Raw genomic sequence first — 25,421 nt, 5'->3', positions numbered from 1 at the left:
AGACCCTGCAAACCAGCACCTTTGCCCGCTCAGAGGTTCCCGCTGCCGCTGGGGGCTCAGCCCTCTGGGTTGGGGGGGAGGGGTCCTGGGACCTTCCCTCTGCCTCCCCCTTAGATCCGCATATTCTCGGATTCTGGCTTTTGGGGGGCGTACGTTTTGAGTCCAGAAGGAGGGTTCCCCGCCTCTGTCCTGTTGTTCAGTTTGAATTTTGGTGCCCGAGGAGCATTCAGTTTGTAATCAGTAAGGTAGGGTTTTCTGAGGTCTGAACTTTTGCTGCTTTCTAAGCCGCCATCTTGACTCCACCCCCATAGGTTTATTTTTTAAGGATCTTGACTAAATATTGTCATTATTAGGATTTATGTTGCTTTATCTTCTATGTTAATTTATTCAGTCAAGAATATCTATTATACTTTCAATGTTATTGATGAAACATTGAATGAATACAGAATGTTTTCTGAGACTTTTTTCCCTATCATATTAGAACCAGAGGCTATTGGAGCTTTATTTAGATTTTTTTCAGACACTTTTCATATGGAAATACTATATACAGCTATGCAAAGTACTACAAAATGTAGTCTATTGTTAAAGTTAAAATTTTGGGGCAGACTGAGGTAATGTAGAAATTAGTTTCTTTCTGCAAAGAGTATTATATTTTATGAGGTTTATTAAAGATTAAAATATAAAGAAAACACAAGTAAGAAAAGCACGTGTCTAGTCCCAGAGAGCCTATTCACAGCCACTCACATCTTGCCTGCTAGGTGGAGAGCCATGTGTGCTCCGAAGCGGAAGTAGAAAAAAGGGGGCAGAGCCTTTTTACAACCAGGTTAAATACTCCATCTTGCTCTCGGCCCAGGTGAGGTTTCAGTGAGATTAGAGGGCATTCTGGGGAAGTGGAGCAAGGACTTCTGGGGATTGAAGTCCTGGATTCAAGTTTCCATTTTTACACTATTCAATATAAATAGGGTAATATATGCTTGGTTGAACAGGCCATGCATGATCATTTAATTTTGTTTTGGATGTTTCATTTTTTTTGGTCTGTAATGAACCTGCAAAGAGCCAGAGTCCTTAGTGGTGCTTGGTCTCAGACAGGTGGTAGTATTACATGCACATCTGAAAAATAGATTAACAAGACCTTCAAAGTATGTGGACTATCAATGCATTTCTAACATTTTCCCCCATCATAACCTTTTAGGATATCTATATGATGGGGATTTGGGACCAAACAACAAGAGACTAGGCCCCAGGCCAACCACCTGCATGTATCCAAGGCCAAGGGTGCTTATGGGGGCTGAACCCCTGAGAGCCAAATGATATGAGACTGAGCCTTGATCCAAGGCCAGCAGTACTTAAGCCTAGCTCTCTCCAGTGAAAAGCCATCACGGAAAATTCCATTAGTTTCTGCCTGGGTAGAGCTACTCAGGGGCACCAGGCCATCTCCCTAAGTCTAGTCTTAGGGAGGGGGCAGAAGGACCTTGACTTTCTCTATTCCCCACTACTCCTGGGGAAGGCAGCTCCACTTACACCAGCTCCAGAGACTTTACTCCGCTAAACCAAATAAAATCTTTGCCTGACATGAAAAGAACTCAAGTGACAAAATACTTTTTGAGTGAGACCAAACCCCCAAAACAACATAGAAACTGAGACCAAAGCTATATGGTCAAAGATACAGATATATAGGCCTTCCTGTCAATACAATGGAATCAGATTAATTTTCCTGGGCTCAGGGAAGACTTACTTGGAATTGAAATCACACATAGGCCTCCCGGCTCTAAAGCGAGTAGAGAAAGAAGACATTTGTTGCTTGCTTTTTTGACTACAAAATATTTAAAGAGACAATTGAAGAATGTGTTACTTATCATTTTTCCTCCGAAAGAAACATACAGTGATTCCTCACCTATCATATGAGTTATATTTCAGAGACCCCCGCAATAGGTGGAAATCCTTGAATTAGCTGGAGAGCAAATAGACTGATGAGCTAATCAGTGCTCAGGATACAAAACACAGCACTGTGGTTGGTCACCTTTCGTTCCATCAGCCAATAGTGTGCACAGTTTCCATTGTGTATAGTACGGTATTCATCCACAAAATCCCACAATATAGTGAAAACTCTGTAATACAAAATTTTATATATATATATATATATATTTATTTATTTATTTAAACCTGTGATACAGTGAAGCTATGATAAGTGAACCATGATATAGCAAGGGATGACTGTACCTCAGACATCTGTATTTTTAAATTCAGGCCACTATTTCTATTTCTAGTCTAACTCTTTTTCTTTATATAAACCTGTTCCTTCAGCATCCCAAACTGCTATGATTGTGGGCCTAGGTGGGGACAGTATTGCCTCTTCTTAAAGGAATAATTTCAGTGTTGAATTCAGGAAATGCAACTCTGTTAACAACAGAAAACTATCTTCTCAATCTAGTCATATAACTCATTCATATATAGTATGATTTATTTTTACACATTTTGATTGAAACTTATCTTGGCTTTAACTGATTGGGAAAAGTTTGCTTTATTATAAACCTCCCCTTCCTCTCCAATAAAAAAGATATAAAGGGGAGACCCAGACGCAGAGTGGTTGGAGTAGTTTCCACTTAGGGATTCCCCTGAACACCTAGCCATGATCTCTGGATATTCTAACCTTTGGTTAGTGAGAGTGAAACAGAATCACTTTCTCTCACTTGGTTAGTTGTGTGAACATCTTGGAGACAATTGATATAAAAAAGCAGTATCTCTTTTATTTACAAACTGAGGATCAGAACAAGGGGTCCCTAACTAAGGGACCTAGTTAGTCCTCCAAAATCCTCTATGTCCCTCACAAGAGGGAGCTTTCTGGTCTTCCAGCTAACTTACCAGCTCCCTATTCCATCTGAAGGGAAGTTGAGGTTGAACTGTGTCCAAATAAACAGTTCCTGGTAAAACTGCTAGATGCTCTGCCCAAGGCCACAGCTGTTGAGATAGATATCCTGGTTGTCTTCCTCTAAGCTGCTCTCTGCCTCCTATATATATATATATATATATATATATATATATACACACATGCATGCCCAGTCCTGCCCCGGCATGGCTTTCCTTAGGTAACTGCCCTAGTGTGCTAGCAATAAACCTCTCCCTGTTGTCTTTACATTGTGTAAAGATTAAAATTTTTGGGGAACTGAGGCAGGTAGAAATTAGTTTCTCTCTGCAAGGAGTATTATTTTTATGAGGTTTATTAAAGACCAAGGGTTAAAGAAAATACAAGCAAGAGAAGCACGTGCTAGATGCCCATGAGGCCCACCCAAATTTCACTCACATCATGAGACTCGTCTGTTTGCCAGTGGAGCCAGGAAGAGAAGAGATCCTGCCGTGGGCGGAGACCGTTTAAATAATGATTTTGCTCTCGGCCCAGGTGAGAATTCAGTGAGATTACAAAGCATTCTGGGGAAGTGGAGCAAGGACATCTGGGGATTGAAGTCCTGGATTCAAGTCTTTTTTACAATTGCGTGTTCTTTTGTGGGGTACTTACACTTGGACCTTAACATATGGGGGCTTGTCTGGGATGGTAAGATCCCTCTAGGAAACACCAGGACAAAGGGAAGGCTCTCCCAGCTCTTGTGCTAAAACCTGAAGGTGAGTTGATTGACGAGTGAGTGTGAGAGTGATTGTGTAAGGGGGGACATGTGGACACCAAATTGGCATACGACTTAGTGGATGACAATAACTGTGTCTCTCGGGCAAGATAGGGGACCGTCCTATGTTAAGCCACCAGGTGACCCCTGCCTTAGTGGGCAGAGTTGACGGCCCACTTCCTCATCTGTTTCTGAGTGAGGACCTGTGAGTATTGCAGTTTCTACCTCCCACGAGGGAACAGGTCGAGAAAACTGGGAAGCAACTCGGCTGGAGGGAGGGAAAGGGTTTCACAAGAGTTGAGAGGTTAGGAGGCAGAACTTCAGGGGGTTGGAGTCCCCCTGCCTCTGGAGAGGCAGGGATTAGAGTCCCCAGCATGTAATCTATTCCCTGGGAGGGGGTCTCAGGGTAGACATACCCAAGGCCTTGTAAGCACAAGGGCACTGGGCCTTTTGGGAAAGGTGTCAGGAAGGGCAGTGAGGAGCCTTGAGCAAGCTCCCTCCCCTCTCCAAACATTGTTTGGATCAACGAAAAGGATTTTTTGTCTGTCTGTCTGTTTTCTGTGTGATTATCTTTGGGTTGCCCATCATTCTCACAAGCAGGGAACAAAGATGAGTCAGAGTCAAATTACCCCCCTAGACCTTGTCCTGAGCCACTACCCTGACTTTAAAACTTGGGCACAGAATCTGGGAGTCTCCTTTAAAAAAGGGAAACTACAAACCCATTGCAATTCAGAATGACCAACCTTTGGGAGTGGGTGGCCCCGGGGAGGGACATGGGAAAAGCCCATCATCTCCGCCATCTGGTCCCATGCCTTACTTCCCAGCCCAGAAGGACACCCCAATCAAATGCTTTACATTTTAACGTGGCAAGACCTAATTTTGGACCCTCCTCCTGGCTCTGACTGATTGTGGAGGCATCCAATATGGGTAACAGTCCACCCCCCTCCACCCAAGCCTTAGTCTCATGGGTTAATCTGGCACCACATCCTGACGTCAGTTCTGAACCTGACAAAACCCAGGGCTCGCCTCTGGTCTTGCCAACTCCAGATGAGCCTTCCCCGGACCCTCCTATTCCCCCTTCGCCTTATGCGCCAGGGTTCCCACTTCCACTTCACCCTCCACTACCCCCTCAAGATGAGGATAATGAAGCTGTGACAGCACCTGCCAAGGCCCCCCTTTTGCCTTCTCCCCCTGCCCACCACACTCGAGGCCGCGACCAATGCGACCGCCAAACCCTGGAGGCCTCCTCCTTCACCTCAACCCCTCTCCCGGTATGGTCCTTTGGTCCATCAATACTGGCCCTTCACTTCAAGTGACCTCTATAACTGGAAAACCCATCATTTTCCGAACAACCCCAAAAATTGATAGACCTGGTAGAGTCCATCTTCTTGATGCACAGCCCAATTTGGGACGATTGCCAGCAGCTCCTCCTCACTCTTTTTACCTCAGAGGAGAGGGATCGCATCTATGCTGAGGGACACAAGCTGGTTCTAGGAGATGACAGCTGTCCTACTGCAGATCCAATGTGACTGGCTGCTGTCTTTCCGGCAAACCGCCCAGACTAGGATTTTTCTACTGATGAAGTTAGGGAGCGTTTCTGAACTGATCATCAGACTCTCTTGGCTGGGCTCCAAGCAGTGGTCCCAAAGCCCACCAATTTGGCTATAATTGAGACTATACGCCAGAGCCCCAAAGAGAGACCCTGGCACCATTTTTAGAGCTCCTCCAGGAGGCCTTTAGTATCTATTATCCCTTAGATCCTATGGCACCTACTAGTCACGCCACGGTTCTTCTGGCATTCGTTAATCAGGCAACCCTAGACATTCAGAGGAAGCTTCAGAAACTAGACGACTTTGTCAATCAGCCCCTCTCTGACTTCCTTAAGATAGCTGAGAGAGTTTTCAACACCAGGGAAACCCCAGAGGAGAGGGTGGAAAGGTTTAGATGAGAGGACCTTGAGCGCCAAGTTCAATTGAAAAAGGAAGAAGACAGGGAGAAGTAGAGACAGGTAGATCAAAATAGGAAAGACAAGTCCAGGAAACAACTTTTGAAATGCCAAACCTGCGTTTTAGCAGCAGCCCTAAGCCAGCCTGGCCCAGCCCCTCAAGAGTGGCCTAAGGCCTCGGGAGGGTGTTTTCTCTGTGGGGACCTGAACCACTGGTGACAGCAATGCCCCCAACAGCAACAAAGGGGGAGAAGGGGGAGAGAGGACCGCTGACCCCTGTGGGGTGCCCGCCCCTCCTTTTGGCAGAAGAAGACTGATGGGAACGGGTCTTGTGCCCCCTCCCTCAGTTTTGGGTAATGGCAAATATTGAGGGGAAGCCCCTCCACATGTTAGTAGACACAGGAGCGGAGCATTCTGTCCTGTCATCATTGGAAGACAATCTTCTAAAAAGTCCTGGATCAAGGGGGTGGAAGGTGTCAACCAGTATCCGTGGACCAGTTCCTGCACTGTCGATCTGGGAAAATGGCAAGTCACCCACTCCTTTCTGGTCATCCCAGATAGCCCTGCACACTTTCTAGGTAGGGACTTAAATTGCACAAAATTGGGGCCCACATTCAGTTCACTGTAGGATGGGTGAAGGTCACTGATGACTCTGGGACCCCCCTGAACGCCCTGACCCTCTCCCTCCAGAATGAACACAGACTTTTCTCTAAACCGATTGGGGGCATTCCTCCGCATGTCCTCCCATGGATGGAGAAATTCCTCACTGTTTGGGCAGAACATTCAGGGGGTAGTCCTCATTATCTACCAAACCCCTATTGTGATAACTCTCAAGAGTGGAGCCATGCCGGTATGAGTAAAACAATATCCCATGTCTCTGGAAGCACGCAGAGGCATCCAATCCCATCTTGCCTGCCTTTTGAAAGCCGGTATATTGACAACCTGCCAATCCCCATGGAATCCCCCCTGTTGCCCGTCAAAAAACTGGGAGGGACAGACTGTCGCCCAGTCCAAGATTTTAGGGAGGTCAACAAGCTCATTGAGGAATGCACCAAACAGTAGCCAACCCGTGAATGAGTAACATTCATCCTTCACTGATTTGGTACACTACCCTAGATCTTAAAGATGCCTTCTTCACTCTGGCCCTTGCACCAATCAGCCAGCCTATCTTCTCCTTTGAGTGGTTTTCGCCAGATGTCCAGTCCACCATTAAACTCACATGGACTCAACTTCCCCAAGGTCTCAAACTCAGCCCTTCTCTCTTCAGTGAGGCCCTAGTTCAGTGGTTCTCAACCTTTCTAATGCCCTGACCCCACAATACAGTTCCTCATGTTGCAGTGACCCCAAACCAAAAAATTATTTTGGCGGCTACTTCAAAACTGTAATTTTGCTACAGTTATGATTCGGAATGCAAATACCTGATATGCATTATGTATTCTCATTGCTAAAAATCAAACATAATTTAAACATAGTGATTAATCACAAAAACAATATTTAGCTATATGTTGAGAAATATTAATCCAGCAGGAGGCAGCCTGAGTGCTGGGGTGGGAGGCAAGTCCTGCCTGTGGAGGGGGTCTGCAGATGCTGCCTCCTTCTTCCTGTTTTCTCCCTCCAGCTCAAGCTGAGGCTTCACTTTGCTGGGGTTACTCGGCTCCGTTATCCGCTCCAGGACTCATTCTTCACCCATCCGGAGCCAGCCCCTGGTGCTCTCTCTGGGTCTCTGTTTGAGTCCGGTCTCCAGGCAACAGGGTAAATCCATAGCCCCCCATAGGGGAAGGGCTGCTGATAGGTAACTAATATTAGTACAATGTGCGGGCAGCAGGGTCCCCATTCTTTCCGAGATCTTGCTGTAAAATATCGCGATTTCTCAGCGGCTAAAGCCATCAGAAATATGTATTTTCCGATGGCTTTAGGTGACCCCTCCCTGTGTTTTGGTCATTCAACCTCTGCTGTTGCTGCCCTAGCTAGAGACCTGAGGCCATTCTGTGAGCAGAACCCCAAGGTTACCCTCCTACAATATGTTGATGATCTCCTGATTGCTGCCCCACCAGAGGACTCTTGCAAAGCAGCAACATACGGCTTAATCCACTGCCTTGACCTGGTAGGCTACAAAGTTAGTGCAAAAAAGGCCCACATAGCCCACACAGAGGTCTCCTTTCTGGGATACAGGCTGTGGGATGGCCTATGATGGCTCACCCCAGAAATGACTCAAACCATCCTCTCCATCCCCACCCCATCAACGCCCTGACAAGTACGGGAGTTCCTGGGTTCAGTAGGGTCCTGCAGGTTATGGATTCCGGGTTTTGCCTCAATAGCCAAACCCCTGTATGAAGCCACCCGAGAAGGTCCTTCTTGGACATGGACCCCTGAAATGGATAAGGCCTTTCAAGGTGCCTCCACACCGCAACGCTTGAGGCTCTGGCCTTGGCCCTTCCCAATCCTGATAAATCATTCCAACTCTTTGTAGCAGACATGGGGGGAGGTGGCTAAAGGGGTCTTAATGCAGAAATTGGGACCTTGGGACAGGCTGGTGGCATACCTGTCCAAGTGCCTCGACCGCGTGGCCGCAGGGTGGCCAGTCTGCCTCTGGATTATAGCAGGAGTGGCCCTCTTGGTTAAAGATGCTGACAAACTCACCCAGGGCCAACCTTTGGTGATCATTATATCACACGCTGTGGAAAGCATCCTCCGACAGCCCCACTGGATCACCCATGCATGCTTGATGCACTACCAGTCTCTCCTTTTGGATGAAGGCCGCCTCTCCTTTCAAGTTGTGGCCACACTGAATTCCGCCACTCTCCTGCCAGCGGAATCAGGAACACTCCTGCCAAGAGGTACTCATAGAGTCCATATCTGTTCAACCAGACCTGGAGGACACACCCCTGCCGTATTCAGACTTTGTCCTCTTTACGGATGGCAGCAGCTTTGTGACTCCAACAGGATGATGGGTTGGGGCAGCAGTCGTGAATGATGTTGGCAAGACACTGTCATGTGCATCACTTCCCACAGGGACCTCCACCCAGTGGGCCAAGCTGGTTGCGCTGACTATGGTCCTACGCCTAGCAAAAGGAAAATGGCTAACTGTCTACACTTTTGCCACCCTGCACGTCCACACTCCAATTTATCGAAAACGAGGATACATCACCTCAGCAGGCAAGCCGGTGTCCCATCTCCTAGATATCCAGGAACTCCTTGCGACCGTCTGAGAAGCCAAGATAGTTACTATAGTACACACTCCAGGACACCAACCGGGAACAACTTTGGAAGCAATGGGAAAACAGCAGGCCAATGAGGCAGCCAGGGAGGCAGCTTTGCAAGCCCCACTATATGAGCTCGCACTCACAACGGACCCATCCAGACTCAGTAGTACTGACACTTGCATCCCTGCCCTACCATCGGATTCACCCCAGTACTCTTCAGCTGACCTAGAATGGGTCAAGGCAAAATCAGGTCGGTTGTCTGGCACACTGTACAAGGACCTGGACAGCAACCTTCTCTTACTGCAGGCTATAGGACAGCTTCTTTCCACCCATCTACACCACTTTACACACATGGAGGCCACCAAATTATGAACACTGCTCTGGAAGGGACAAATTCAGTTCCATGGCTCCAATGCCTTGCTGGATGAGTTGGTTCAGAAATGTAAGACTTGACAGTTAACTTGAGTCACAAAAAGGGATGCCCACCCTGAAACTCAGCTCTGTGGCACTCGCCCCTGTGAACACTGGGAGTTCGATTTTACAGAAGTCAAACCGGGGAAATATGGGTACCGGTACCTACTGGTTTTTGTGGATACCTTTTCAGACTGGCCGGAGGCCTTCTACACCAAGACCAAGGCTGCCCAGATAGTTTTAAAAAAGATCTTGGAAGAAATCATTCCCAGGCTTGGGGTCCCCGCCTCCTTAGGGTCGATAATGGGCCCGCATTCATAGCCAACATCACTCCGTCCCTAGTGAAGTCCTTGGGGGCTAAGTGAAAGTTCCACTGCGAATATAACCCCCAGAGTTCCGGTCAGGTGGAATGCATGAATCAGACCCTAAAAGAAACCTTGACTAAAATGGTCCTTGAATCTGGCGAAAATTGGGTGACGCTCCTACCCCTTGCCCTGTTTAAAGCTGGGAAAACCCCAGGTCCCTTCTCTCTGTCACTTTATGAGATCCTATATGGCTCTGTTCCCCCCATCTTGTCCTCCTTTCCTGCCCTGGCAGGGCACCAAACCCCGACCTTGAGTAACCTTGTTCTCTCTCTCTCTCTTTCTTCCCCTCCCTCCCTCCCTCCACAGGACCTCTGGACCCGCTTACGGACTTGGTTCCAACATCCCCCGCGTGACCCCCACCCCTTTCAGCCAGGCTGGGTCTGGGTCAAGAGGCATCAGAAACATGCCCCACAAGCTCAATGGAAGGGGCCGTTCATTGTCCTCTTTGTTACACCCTCTGCCTTGAAAGTTGACAGCATCGCCCTGCATCCATCACTCACACGTCCATCTGGCCCAGCCACCTTCCCCTGACACCTGGAGATCCAGCTGCCACCCAACTAATCCCTTGAAGCTCCGCCTGATGAAATCCCATCATGCTCTGGGTAATCCTCCTGCTGCTCGTGACTGCCTACCAACCACATCAGGCCTTCTTCAGCCTCCACCAGCCGTGGAAATGGATGCTACACAACTGGGCCTAGCAAACCCCACTCGCCACCAATACCACAACTGGATGGGTCGAATTGACTGCCACACCCTGTGATTTTATGTGGGGCCCCCAGGGACTTCGAAACTCCTCCACCCTGTGCCATAATGAGGGGATCTTCTACCTTTGCCCGGCTGCCAAACCGGGAAAATCTTACTGCAATGCCCCGAACCAGTACTATTGCCAACATTGGGGGTGTGAGACCATTGTCACTGGGGGCAGTTGGATCAAGGGGTGCGGTCGGTGGACCTTGACCCTGGGTCCTTGGCTATCCATCACATGGGGCCCCCAGGATGCAAACACTTGTGCTATGTTGCAGACATGGGCACTCATTGTGACTGGTTGATTTTCAGCCCTGTCCAATCAGATCATGATTCTTGGCTCCAGGGGAGGGCGTGGGGGATAAGGCTCTACTGGGAAGGAACTGACCTGCATTGTGAAGGACCAGGTCCACACAGTCCAGCTCATGGTCCTCAGGCAGACGTATCAGGCCCTGACAGGCTCCCCTGATGGCTAAGCTGATGCCCTGTCCCTGGAGGTTTCGGCATGCCCCTGAACGAGCATCATAAAATAAAAAGAACTGGGAAATTAAGAGAAGTTGAGATTGAACTGTGTCCAAATAAACAGTTCCTGGTAAAACCATGAGATGCTCTGCCCAGGGCCACAGCTGTTGAGATAGATATCCTGGTTGTCTTCCTCTAAGCTGCTCTCTGCCTCCTATATATATGCATTCCTGGTCCTGCCCCGGCACGGCTTTCCTTGGGTAACCGCCCTAGCACGCTAGCAATAAACCTCTCCCTGTTGTCTTTACATTGTCTCTGCATGTTCCTTTGCAGGGTACTTCCACTCGGACCCTAACACATCTAAGTGTTCCAGAAAAGCTGACTAAGCTCCCTATGACCCTCAGTAGTTGGCTAGATTTATTTCAAATGCTGTCTCCAAAAAACATTATGATTGATCTCAAATGCCTAAGTTCACCCCAGGGGGTCTGATTGCCAGAAGTAAAACCTCAAAGGATTTTTAGATAAAAACCTTCTGGAAAGCACAGCAGGTATGATCAGATCTTTTTCTAGATGTTTCCCAGTCAAACAGAACCACCAAAGATGATTTAGGGGTTTACTCCTTCTCCACAGTCAGGTTGAGGTAGATGAGCTTTATCAAGCCCTCCTTTTCTCCATCCTTCTGGACAAGAAGAGCTCAATCTCCCACAAGAAGTCACTACTCTAGTAGTTGTCACTTCCAAACTGTTCCTCCTCTGCCTTCCACCTGCTGAAATCCTTTCCCTTGAGTTCTTAGTGTGTGCCTTAAAGACAGCCTTCCAGTAGTCTTAAATCTTATTCTATCTCTATCCTTTTCACATTACACCAAGCACTTGAAAGTACCATGTTATTTCTAGATATCTGACAAGATTAAGCAGGAATGCTACATTTAAAACCTCTGGATGCCAGGATCTCTTGCTATCAAATCTATGAAGATATGCCTCATTCCATGGTTTGTTTTTATTTTTTAAAGGCATTGTTAAAAGTACTCTGTTCAAGTGGTGTGTTTGAAAAGAAGTATATATAATCAATGGTCAGCCATATTCCCACATACTTACTTAGAACTCCTAATTCCCTCCATACTCAGCATCTTGGTGCTTAGGGTAGGAGTTCTACCAAGTGCTACTCCATTACTTCCCTCTAATACCTTTGTAACTCAATGCTCTTTCTAGATGTTATACAACTGACTGCTTTATCTTCAGTCTCAAGCTTCTTCTGGGTTGTATTTGAAGGGGTTAGATACTATCTGGTACTGTAATAGACCATATTACAAGAGTATATACAGTAATAAAGACCAGGACACAGGAAGCCGACTAGGGCAAAGGCTGGTTTTTGCACTCCTTCCCCCCATACCACTTCCTGTCTCTCTCAGCTGACTTCAAAAGACTTTTCTCCAAATGGTAAGATTTAAGAGGGTTTCAAAGATTGGTCTCACAATCTAGCTCTTTACTAAAAGGGGTTTTATTCTTAAAGTAAAGGAAAAAAGGGAAATGGAGAAGGTGAGAGGGGAATAAAGTTTCCCTAATCTCTTAAGGGTTTCCTGTGGATTGAAGGTTTCTCCCAAGGTGTTAAGTTCAGGAAACAGGGTCAATTTTCTGTGGGGAGATATGGATAATGAAACTAACAAGGTTCTTCAGAGCTAAGCTCCCAATCTTCCTAGTAATCAATAGATAATCAGGAATCCAGAGCAAGTCTGTCTGCCAGCCTCTTCCCAACAGTCCCAAGGGAAGAAGTGCATCAGTTCCAGCTGCTGGCTTTTTAACTGCCTCCTGACCAGATTCTCTTTGGAATCTTCTCTTCCTCTGGTTGCTTGAACAGTTCATTCCATCTCTTGCTTTTTCTTGCAAAAGCCATCTTGTGCTGTAATCTTTTCTTTACATTATCCCCACTTTCTTCTTTGGCAGAATTACACTCAATAATTCTGCCTCAGTTGTTTCATATTTACCTTTTATATTACCATTAAGAATTCCTAACTATCTATGCTCTAAAACTATACTATTTGAACATATTTTACTACTCCTTAAAAGAAAAAATCCTAATCTGTCTTCACTATTCTAACTAATCCTATTCTAAGATTTGAGATCAAGGAAAGTGGTGTAGGTTATAGAAATGCAATTCAGAAATATGATTTTAAATACAATAATAACCAATGCAAAAATTTTAAACAATATTTTAACAACAATGTAACTTCATTACTTACTAATGACTATAGTTTGTCCTAAGTAAAAGGTTTTATAAACAATAACTTTATAACATTATTATGTAGCTTAACATATTAAATAGGCTATTTATCTGTCACCAATTCATCTAAAATTTTGCATAACTTCCCTAAATCTTTCCCTATGTGTTAGTAGTTAGAATGTCAATAACTTAACTTTATACTGTTAGAATGTTATTTCCATTACTATTTACAAATTTACATAGTTTTATCTATAAAGATTTTACATATGTACAATTATAATACAATTTTGTATATGATTTCTGTTCAAATTCATGTAGATAAGAAAATTTCCTTTATCTGTTTGAATTTTCCACAGAAACTCACAAGTATATCAGTATGACTTTTGTATGTATTCTAATCATGAGATGTTATACTTACCCAATCCATGAGATTCCTTTCCCCATTGTGCCTTTGTGTGATTGTATATGTACATGTACCTATTGTGAAGTTAACATGTATGATGAATTCTTACATGACCTCATCATCAATTTTGGATTGCAAAGTCTTTTGATGTCTTTGGTGTTGATTGTAGAAAATATACATGTCTTGTGTTTTTCATCTGTGCAGCATACACATGTCTGTTGTCTCACCTTGATCGAAGTCCCATGTTTTTAACATATAGGAACATGCATGCATGTAAGCTTTTTATAAGCATGTATGTAAGATTGGTTTCTTAGTTTGCTTGTGCATGGGAGTAAGTTTGAATTCTTCATGCATGCCTGTCATTGTTCATGAGTTGGTTCTTCATGAATGGAAGTATGCTTTTCCATATGATAATCTTCATGTGTGGGTGTATATAGTATATTATACTGTATAAATTTTTCAAGATGTATTTTATGATTTTGAACTATATTGTCTCATATTATTTGATATTTAATTTCACAAGTGGTTTCATTTTATGGAGAATTCCTTATTTAAGATGTTCATATTAAGAGTTTATCTTGACTTTTGACTTTTATTTGGAGAGAGAATTTTCCTTTAGTTTATGGTTCTTATGTTCTTGTTTATGTAGATAGAATAATACATAACATAATGTATTTTGCAGAGAGGTATTTTCTTAATTAAGTAACTTTGTTTCATTTTCATTGTTGTAAGCAGAGACAAATTCTTATTGGAGCTATAATCTTCATATATGGGGCTATTTCATCATTACTTTTGCAGTGCTAATTTCTGTTGTAACTTATACTCTCGTGTCTTTCATTTGTGTTATTATATGCAGGGCTTTCATATTTGTTATTCTTGTATTCTCATGTATAACTTTCCATTTATAGGGACCATTGTTAAATATTGTTAGGGCTATTGACAATACTTCAGATTTTTCTTATGCATTTTCTTTAAGTTGTTACTTCTTATTCTTCTTCATTGCTGGTAATGTTATGGGTATAATGTAGTTTTACATGTGAAGCATGATACAATGGATCTTTTCCAGATACTTTTATTGATGTGGGAGTAACCATAATCACATCTAGAAGACCTATCCATCTTGGTTCTATAGGTGATTCTCTTATTAAAATTCTTCATATACTTTATCTCCCTGTTTTATTTTATGCAATGAGAAATCTAATGGCATTCTCTGTACTAGTATTCCTAGCTTCCTTAATTTTTCCAGCATGCTTTATATTTCAACTAGGTATTTATGAAGCAATCATTCCCCTTTTAACATAGACAAATATGGTGGTTTTGCAGTCCTACCATGCCATAATGGTTGACCATATAACATCTTGAATGGGGATACATGCAAGTCACCTCTGGGTCTTATTTGTGACATTTAAATTAGTTTCTAGTAATAAAAATATTATATTTTGTTTGTGAGGTTTATTAAAGATTATTAGAAATTAAGGATACAAAATAATAAACCAGAGGCCAAGGGCTGATTAGCTCATTCACAGTCTACTTACTACATGTTGCAATGTCCGGGTAGAGGAAGAGATTATTGGGAGGCAGAGAGCCTGTTAAATAGCACTTGTGATCTTGCCCAGGTGGAGACTCAGGTGAGATTATAGGGAATTCTGGGAAATACCAAGAACTTCTGGGGATTGAAGTCGAGGATTCAAATCTCCATTTTACATGTTCTTAGTTGAAATAATGCCAGTAGAATAACATAGGTCCATTTCTGAACAGAGTTTTCCTACTAATTTTTTATTCATTCTTTCAACTTGGCCTGAATTCTGTGGCCTATAGACATCATGGAAACTGCTTTTAATACCCAGGTTCTTATATATTTCTTGCAAAATCTGAGAAGTGAAATGAGACCCCCTATCTGAGTCTATGGTATTGGGAATGCCATACTTGTAATTATGTCTTTCAGTAAAGATCTCTCTACTGTGGCTGTGTCATTTTTCTTAGCTGGATATGTGTCAACCCATCTTGTCAGTCTATCCACAATAACCAATGCATATCTATATTATTTGTCTTTAGGCATGTTTATGTAGTCTATTTGTAGACATTGGAAAGGCATATAACTTAGAGGTCTGCCTCCCAATCCTATGTTCTTGAAATGTCCTTGATTGAATTTCCTACATGTGTCACATGTCTGACAAATTCTAATGGCATTTGTTGTTATCCCTGGTGCCGTCCAGAATTGTTGTACTACATCCAAAATAGCTTGGACTCTATAACCTTTAGAATGGATCACATTTCATAGATATTGGTAAAATGTTCTGGAAAGAATTGATTTCCCACCATGTACCCAAATTCCTTTGATTATTTTAGCACCGAGTTGCTCTTTTCCATGACCCAATTTCACCTCTGCGATAAGCTTCAGTAAGATCATGCTTGTCCACTAGAGAAAAACTCAGCATGAGGTAGGGACCAAATCTTGCTGTGTATTTTGCTGTTATGTCTGCTCATTTTTTCCCCAAGGGATATTCTGTCTTTTCCATGAGTGTGCCTTGCAATGGATCATGGCAAACATTTTTGGGGGGTGTTACTTTCCCACAGGATGATGTTTATGAAAATGACTTCACATATGAATGTAACCAGGGTGGGTATTACAGATGTAAGCAAGCTGAGAAACAGTGATTGCTAATCTTTTCCAATGGTAGTCTGTCTTCCCATGGCCCATACATGTGTAGTCCTGGGAAGCTTCTTTCTTTACTGAGGCTATTACTTTCCTTTTACTTCAAGTTAGTATTAAAAAAACTTTATAAAATATAATACTTGGAAGTATTTGGATATTAATTTTTAATCTTTCATATTTGGCTACCACTTTGGGAAATGAATTCTCAAAAAAAATTTTTTTTACTCAGCCTCTAAGTAAAGATACTAAGTTTTGCTGGTGGTGGGGCCCTGAGAGCAGAGATCTGGGGTTGCTGGATTTCTCCACTGCTCTGAGTTATCTTGCCCCTCAAATATTCCTGCTCTTGCTACTCAAGTGGCTCCTCAGCTGCCTCAGGCCATTGCTTGTTGTTGCTGCCCTGCCTCATTGCTTACTGGTAAGTTTTAAACTCCCTGCTTCAACCCCAGCCTAGTGGGGAAGGGGGAGTGCCACTTTCCCCTGCTGGACAGCTTCAACCCACTTCAGACCCAGAAGGGGGTCTGAGAAAAACTCTGGTCCCTGTCTCTTCCACCCACCCCAGTCTACTTCCTAAACTCCCTGCCTGCTCCTAACCTCTCCAACTAGGGTGAATTTACCTTTAAAAAGGCAAAACTCAAGCCAAAAACCCAACTTACTTTTTGCACCAAGACCCCAGAGTGCCATAAATCTGCCCCATTATGTAAAGGGTAAAAATTAAAGTTAAGGGACAAAATATTTAAGACTATGGTCACCAGGAAGTATTATTCAATTCCAAAGGATTTTTATGGTAATTTATTTGCAAAAACAGAAAGAGTGAAATTAAGAAAATTAGATAGAGTAGATATTTACTCTGGCCTGGTCAGAAGCAAGCAGGGCTTCAGAGGCCCTAGCAAAGGGGACCCAGAGGTAAATTAAACAAGGGTGTTAGCCACAAGGCCTCTTCTAAGATGAGGGGCCTCTCCTGAGGCTAAGACCTCCAGGAAAGCCAGGGAAAGAAGTCAGTCTTTTTTACTCACCCATGTGGTAGTCCTAAGGGAAAATTCAAGAGCGGTCTGAGGTTCCCAAGCTCCTTCAAGTCAAGTTCCAAGGTGAAAGACCTCATCACAGGAAGTTCTTGGCATTTTTAAAGATCATTCCTTTTTGTCAATTCCTGTGCCTTTCTTTCATTTTATGTGGGCCAACTACAGCTAAAGCTGTGCTTAGGATTGCCCATGGGGCAGTCAGTGGGTTCTTATTCATCACCTACTTTCATACATGTGGGTCACAGACCTCCCCCACTTAAGGATAAGTGGGATGTATTCTTCTGGTGATTAAATCTAAAAAATAGGCAGTGGAGATTAATCCCATCTTCATACAAGCATGGCTGCTTTCCTCAGTGGGCCTCACATATCTTCTTTTATACTTTTATTTTAAAAAAGGATCTATATTATGTATTAAAGTCTTGACATCGTTAATAGTGAGTGTAATAAACAGTAGAAGAAAAAATCATGCATATAATTTATATACAATACATAGAATAAGATATAAAATTATACATATAATAAAAATAAGAATGTTAGAATCTGAGACAAATACATTGAGTGTTAATCTGCTACTGGTTTTGTGTTTTCATTAAGAAACTTGCTATCTTCTGTGCTTTTTAGAATGTTTTGAACTCTGGGAGACTACATCTCTCAGAACTCTCTACCTCAACTTCCCCAGATACTTCCCACTTCCTTTGTGGGAGGTGTCTGAGAAAGCATAAAAGAAGAGAGAAGCACAGATTTTCTTGCCCTTTCCCCACAATGAGAGGAGCACCTTTTGCCCCCAAGAACTTTGGTCTCTGCATAGCTCCTGGAGATCAAAATTTCTCTAGCTTTCTCAAACCTTTCTTTTCCTAGCCCAAATAAACATATCTAACTATCCCTAGAGTCTGGCTTGATATAATTTAATTCCCTAGCCTAGTTATAGTAAAGAAAAAACCTGGTCAATTTCCCTACCATGTAGGGAGGGGAACCCTAGTTACCTTCCTTCCTTTTTCCCCTACCTTTTCCCCAATCCATACTTTAATATAGTATGTTGCTGCATTTATATCTTGTATGTCCATTGAAGTGTTGAATCTTGTAATAATTAAAATGGGATTCACAAATACAGGAATAAAAAAAGGTCATGGTGACCCTTTATAATAATTAAATATTAAGTCATAGGACTGATAGTAGCTTTAGTAGCTTTATTACAGCAAGATAGAGATAATAAGAGGGAAATGTAGGAAGGAGGTAGAAAATATTGCCTAGCTAAAAATACCCTAAGTCTGAGTCTGAGTGCCTCCAGAGTGGGAATTGGAATCTGAATGCAAATCTCACCAGCCCTTGAGAGTGTCCCCAACCAGGTGTTTCAACAACCAAAGACCAATGCTGAAGAGGCTTGGCCACAAAGGGCAGTCTCTCACACCAAAGAGGCATAAATCTCACTCGAGTAGTTGTCCCCCTTCAGCCTGAGTCTCCAACGCAATAAGCCAAATCTTCGCCAGAATCCAAAGTCCAAATCAGGAAGCCAAAATCTGAAGCCACCAACATGGAATCCAAGGCAGAATTGAATGTCTAATCAAGCTGAGCCGCCAAAAGATTCCCAAATCCTTGAAGCTGAGCCACCAAAGAGTCTAAAGGCCCCAGAGGCTCTCCCTTATACAGTTTTCTCCACCCATCAGCTCTCTTCATCACATCTTGGAAATCAATCATTGTCTCCCAATTTGCCTAGCGCTGCTGGGGGGGTAGGGTGTGGGTGGTGGGGGTGGTGGGGGGCAGTGCTTGTGGTGTCTGTTGATATACTGCTGAGGAGTAAAAAGAAAAAAAAATCCTTTGCTAACAACCTTCTCTTTTTAACTCTTCATTTTTTTTAACTTGTATATTTTTACATATTCTTATCCCATTCACCTTAAGAATTTATTGTCTTTGCAGTAGAAATTCATATTACATTGTGACAAATTATATTTGAATACATGTTAAACTCTTAATACCTGTGTTCTATCACATTTGCAGACTGACAACTTTAAAATTTCTACTCTAATATTCATTGTAATGTCACTTGTTGCTTGCTAGGACACACATTACAATAATATCTTGACATTGAAGACTCAAAATTTTGATTACAAACAATTTTTTTCCACATTACATTGGAATTTCTTTCAGAAAGCTGGTGTTGATTCTTATGCAGTTTATGTTTATTGTATTTTTGACCCTTATATTTGCCCATTTGGCTGGTTATCCATAAAAATTGGAGAAAATATTATACTCCCAGTTTCCAGTTGACTGAAATATTATGGTATGAATAAACACATAAATCTATTACCATTATTCATTTTGAATCCTAGTGAGACAATTCTTTCACTATTTAGTTTTGTATAACTTGATAAATACTTTTCAGTCTTGAGTACCATAAGTACCTTTCAGAATCATTAGTAGTTTTTCCACAGTTATGTTAACCTTTAAAACTAAATCTAAGTAAAAGTCCAGTTAGATTGTGGGATCAAATTTCTTTTCTGTTGTTGTAGACTACGCTCCTTCCCTGACTCAGTGGCCAGCTAAGAAAGAGAAGGAGAGGCTTTTTGGTTATATCAGTTATAGGTAGTCTTTAAGAGATTTACCTTACTGTGTCATATACCAGAAAATAACAGGCAGGGAGAATCAGATTTCTTTCTGCCTTAATCCCCATTTTTTGTTTTGTTTGTGCACACAAAACAAGACAATCACAAAAGACACAATCACATAAGACAGAGTTAAAACATAAACAACATTTAACATAGCATAAGCATGTTTTAAAGTTGGTGGTGTTCTGGGATTATTTATTGTTTTTATTCTTCTTGGCAGTGGGTTGTTTAAAAGTCCTTGAGTGTCTCTTGGCTAATGCTGGTTCTCTGTCCATTCTGGTGGGTTTTTTTTTTAAGGCACTGGGCCTTCAAATGTTTCATCCAGCAAGTGCAAACACAAGAAGCAGAATTTGTCTTTTGAAAATGAAACACTTCTGCTGTCTTACTTTGTAATTTATCCTGATCCTTTTTCAAAATTCTTTTTACATTCCTTTTTTTGGGTTTAATTCTTTCTGTTTTCTGCAATCTTTTTTGAAATGAAATATATTGTGCTGTCTCTTTAAAAATGTTACTTATGAACACTTTGCTTGGCGTTGGGACTCTGGTCCTTCAGTTCCGTATCCTGTTATAGGAGGCCTTTTTTGTGTTTCATCTTCTCTGTTGTTTAAGCTCAGTTGTGTCTTTTGTGCCCCTAGAGAATTGCTTATGGCCAGGAGTCTTGTGAGTGAAGTGGAGTTTGTGCTAGAAATCCTGTCTGTTTTTAAAATCTTGGGAAATAAAGCCATTTTTCCTCGCATTTTTAAAGGGCAAAATTGGCCCTCCCCTCATTTCCCAGCAGCTGTACTTGGTTGCCTTTAGCTGGCTCAGACTTCACTTTTGTGTGGAATTGAAAAGCACAATGTTTTCCTTTCCTAAACCTTGGGTGTATACTGGATGGTTGCTTTTGTCATAAGGTTGGGCATGATCTTTGAAAATGGCCCACCTTGTCACAAATAAAACAATGGTCTTTTGGCTTACTAATTTCTGCAGTTATTAGGCGTTTATGTTCAAAAGTTTCTATGTCTTGGCAAGCTCTTAAAAATACTGTAATTGTGCCCATATTTTTTTATGAGTGCAAGGGTTTTTCTAGAATCTGTTAGCATTTTTATAGGCATATTGCTTTAAAAGAATTTCTGAAGTGCTTTGATGTAGAATTTGGCACTTTATAGCTTATGTTAATCTATCTATGAAATCAGGATATGATTCTGATGGTTTTTGTATTACTTCCATAAAGGAATCTGCCACATTACCTTTTTCAGGTAAAAATTGCCATGCCCTTTTAGCAGCTAAAACAATCTGATTATATATTTGCTCTGTATATGCTAATTGCCTTTCAAGAGTTTCAAATTTACCTGTGCCAGATAATTTCTCATAAGTAATATTCACATTTGCTTTCCAATTGGCTTTGTTCCTTACACAAGTCCTAAAAATTTAACTTCCATATTAAATGGTCACTGCCACTAAGGGAAGACTGGGTTAAAGCATTCCAGTTGTCCAGGGTTAATAATTGCTGGTTTATATTATGTATCAGCCCCATGATGAAAAGGACAATATTTCCATTCTGCACTATACTGTTCCTCAGAGCCTTAAGAGTTTTAAAGTCAAAATTCTGATGTTCAACTATCCTTAGATCTGGATTTTGAGGATTATCCCTAATTTTGGCCAATTATCCCTAATTATTTCTGGGCAGGCTAATAATTCTGCCCTGTCCTCAGGAGGCATGTTTGCTAATGCCTGCCTTATGTAATCCTTTTAGGAGTAATAGGTGAAGGTGGGGGAGGGGGAAGTGCAGGGACAACAGATATCAAAGGAACAGAAGAGGATGGGGGAGAGCAAACTGAGAATTTTTGAGAGGGATAGGGGAAGTTTCTGCAGACAACAATGATACAGAGGGAAATAAAGTAAGAAGTGGAGTAAGTAAAGAAGTATGCATGTTAGTGGGAATATATAACAAAGAAACTGGCTTTAGCGTGGAGCCGTCTATGGGCAAAATTGTTAATGCCATTCTCACAAGGTTCCAAGTATACCACACCACTGGCAAGACAGTTTGTCCCTGACCTTGGACTTGCTTTAATGCTTCTCATATTAAAGTCCACTCTTGAAACGTTATGACTCCTTGGAAGGTAAGGATAAAACTGTAATATAACCTTAATCAAGGCCTGCAATTTAGGTTCTGAGACCTCTTATAATTAAAATTAATATATCTACCAGTTATTTTTCATAAAGGTTATTAATAGAAAAGGTAGATAAGCATAGAGTTAAAGTCTCTGCCGTACTCTAAGTTCTCAGACCATGTCTCTAGTCTACCAGTATCTTAATCTCTCCCCTCACCTCTCACTCCAGCCCTGTGTCCATCCAAAAAGCCCCCAAAAGGACCTGCCTCCTTTCTTTTATTGATGTTCAGGATGTAACTCTTGCACAACCTTAGCATGTTAAAAAAGGTGACTGACTGGTTTGGCTACTCAGGAGGAGGAGGGGATAATATAGCCCTGTGATCCTTTGGGAGACCAGTCTCCCCAATGGATCATTTAAACATAACAATCTTATACCTGAGGAAGTTATAATAGTTAGAGATAAGAGGGAAATATGAGAAGAAAAATACAAAAACTGATTGCTAGACACATTGACAAAATGCCAATTAGGGGGCAGTCCCCTTTGGCGTAAGAATTTATATTCAGAATAAGTTTGTTCAAACCCCTTCAGTTAAGTTCTTTATATACCAAAGTTCATTCTGGATCTTTTGATGCAGTGTGTGACCTCTGAAGGCATCTTTTCAGCACATTTTCCTAAAGGATCTACTTTCGTGATTTGGGATGTTGGCAAGTTTCTTTTCCTGAAATTTTGCTAAAAATTTTTAAATCTTGGATTTTAGGATAATTACAAAATCCCCCATGAGGAGGGTGTTGACAAACACCAGAATCACCCTGGGATACATGGCTGAATTATGAGGAATATGAAACAAGTTTCAAAAGAAAAACAAGCTTCCCCCCAAAAAAAATCCCAAATAGAAAAGAAAAAATTAAATTCTGTATAAAATTAATAAGTACAAAAATAAGAAAAAATAGAAATCTTACATTTATAAAATTCGGAGTAAAAAATAAAGCTATAACAGGTCCTTTAATCATTAGCAAGGCCCAGTTAAAGTGATTTATTTCCCACAAGCCTGTAGGAAAATTGCAGAAATATAGCACTTGCTATATTGCACATGGGCAGCCAGAACTACAGAAAATTGCCAAACCATAAGAGAGATAGGACTATGTTTCAGCAGCAAATGGGAAAATCATTCCCTGGTCTGATATTACCGTCACTGTCAGGGATAGGGGGAGCCAGGATGATAGCCAAACTGATGTAATTGACTCAGAATATTGCACAAGGAATGTGGTAGGAGAAGTCTTAAAATATTTAAGTCAAGTTCCACAATCTCGATTCTTACACTAGGTTCAAGACCTTTCTTATTGTTATATATAAGTTCAACAATCTTCCCTGGAATGGTTTGGTCCTTTTTGACCCTGTGCTGCTTGATACTGTATAGTGACTGTTTTGTTCTATTCTCCTGGAATCAGACACAATCATTAAGTGAAGTCACATAACATTTATCAATAAATGGCATGTTTCCATAGTTTAAAGCTTTTGGGTATGCATAGTTATTAGAGCCAATGGATACTGCAAACTTTATCCTTCAAGCCAAAAGCATTAATACTGATTTCATGTACTTCAGGTATTACCAAGTATTGGAAAAAAGAAAGGAAAAAAAATCAAATATTCTATTGTGAATATAAAGAGAAAAAACATCATACATTCATAGTTCACATTCCATGGGACAATGTGTTAGCCAAGCAGGGGCCCAACACAATGGTTTCTCAACAAAAATGAGATTTATATCCCTTTTAACTTGGCCAGTATCCACAGTGGGAGTGTACATAATTTTTTTCACCAGGTAAAAACCTTTCAAAAAACAGTAGTACAACAACTAATGCATATTCAAAGAAGTACCAAAATCCCCAAAATTATAAGAGCCCATTTAATGGCAATAGCAAACAAACTGATTATCATTAGAATTCATTTGACCTGCTGAGACATTAAAAAAAAACCCTTTGAAGCCCATGGATATTTGTCATAAGTTCTACAGATCTAGTCAATCTTTCAACCTTGGATGAGATATTTTTTAACCAAATCTATTATTACCATCATTTCCAAAATTTGGTAGGAGAGAAACCAGAAAACCTCTGTACTATTGATGAACACCTTTTTGGTCTAAAAATGTCACCAAGAATTTAGATTATTCTGGTGGAAGGGTAGAATAAGCTATAGAGTTACAAGTATAATAAATACATGTCAAAGCTACTAGGCTTCACAGGAAAAATTATTCCCACCTCCTAGATGAGATTATAACACATGTCAGGGTAACTAAGCCACTTGGACACCTCACTCCCTCTTGATATAAGACTGTAACAGTTTAATAGAACTGTCTCCAATATGTTTCACCCATTTTCATGTGTTGCCAAGGACTAAAAAGTGAAAATCACTTCAGATGTCTCATCCATTACTTGTTCAAGAAATGCAGAGATAGGAAAATACAACAGTGCCATTGCACTTTGCTTCAACTACTTACCCTTACTTCTTCTTACAAATAACTCAGAGGCAGGCAAATGATCAGTCAGAGGTAGGGATGCTTCCAGATATCTGAAAATCACTTCTGAAGACACATTAAAATCAATTTAAATTATTAGATAATTAGATTCTCCAAAACTTTTATACAGGTTGAAACCAGTTTGATGGAGTTCATCCATCATCCCTGTGTGACAATTAACAAAGGCCAAAAAAGGAACAAAAAGCTGTTTATGGGCTTTTACAGTGATATTCTTCTACAATACAATCATAGGGGAGATACAAATAAAGACAATGTAATAGGATATTTCAATTTTGATAACTTATTAAGTGGTTAACAGTAAGTCATATACATCTTGTATTTATAATTGTGTTACAGAGATGTTTTAATTATGAGGAGGGGAACAAATTGAAACAGTTAACATCAATAAGGCAATGGAATCTGAAAAGGCTTAAAATTCACCTCCAGAGTCTTTGAGGTTCTTTTCCCTCCCAAGTACCATCATTCATCTAAATTCCTTTGTTGAAACCTCTGGGGTCCCCCATACTAAGGGGAGTTCCCACACTGAGTACAGATATTTGGGTGTGAGTTTTGATTTGCCTCATTCGAATAACTATTCCTCCTATCATTATCATTATTCCTGAAACTTCTATTCCTGTGGTAAGTAAAAGAGCAGATGTTCCTGTTGGGTCCTAAACCCCCTTGTTCCGTATATGCAAAAAACCTCCTCCATCCCTATCCAAGCCAAAAGAAATGGTGGGGGGGGGGGGAATGCCACATGGGAGGGAAGGGCTCACTGATTGGATCTAATCCAGGGTAGCAGACTCAAAAAGAAAAAACACCGTTTCTCTGTCTCAGCCACAGTGCTTTTCGCATATAAAAGCAGATGAGCAGCTGAAACCACCTTTATTCTCCTATGCTTACCTAAGCAGTTACTCAAAAGTCATTCAAAAGAATTTAAGAATCCAAAATAAACCTTTCCAGTGGTTGCTAACCTGTTATAATTAAAATTAATATATCAGTTATTATTTTTCATAAAGTTTATTAATAGAAAAGGTAGATAAGCACAGAGTTAGTCTTTGCCTTACTCTTAAGTGCTCAGACTACATGTCTCTATTCTACCAGTATCTTTATCTCTCCCCTCACCTCTCTCTCCAGCCCTGTGTCCATCCAAAAAAAGCTCCCCAA

This window comes from Monodelphis domestica, chromosome 3 (genome assembly GCF_027887165.1).
Source record: "Monodelphis domestica isolate mMonDom1 chromosome 3, mMonDom1.pri, whole genome shotgun sequence".
Classification (NCBI taxonomy): Eukaryota; Metazoa; Chordata; class Mammalia; order Didelphimorphia; family Didelphidae; genus Monodelphis; species Monodelphis domestica.
This window is presented reverse-complemented; position numbering follows the sequence as displayed.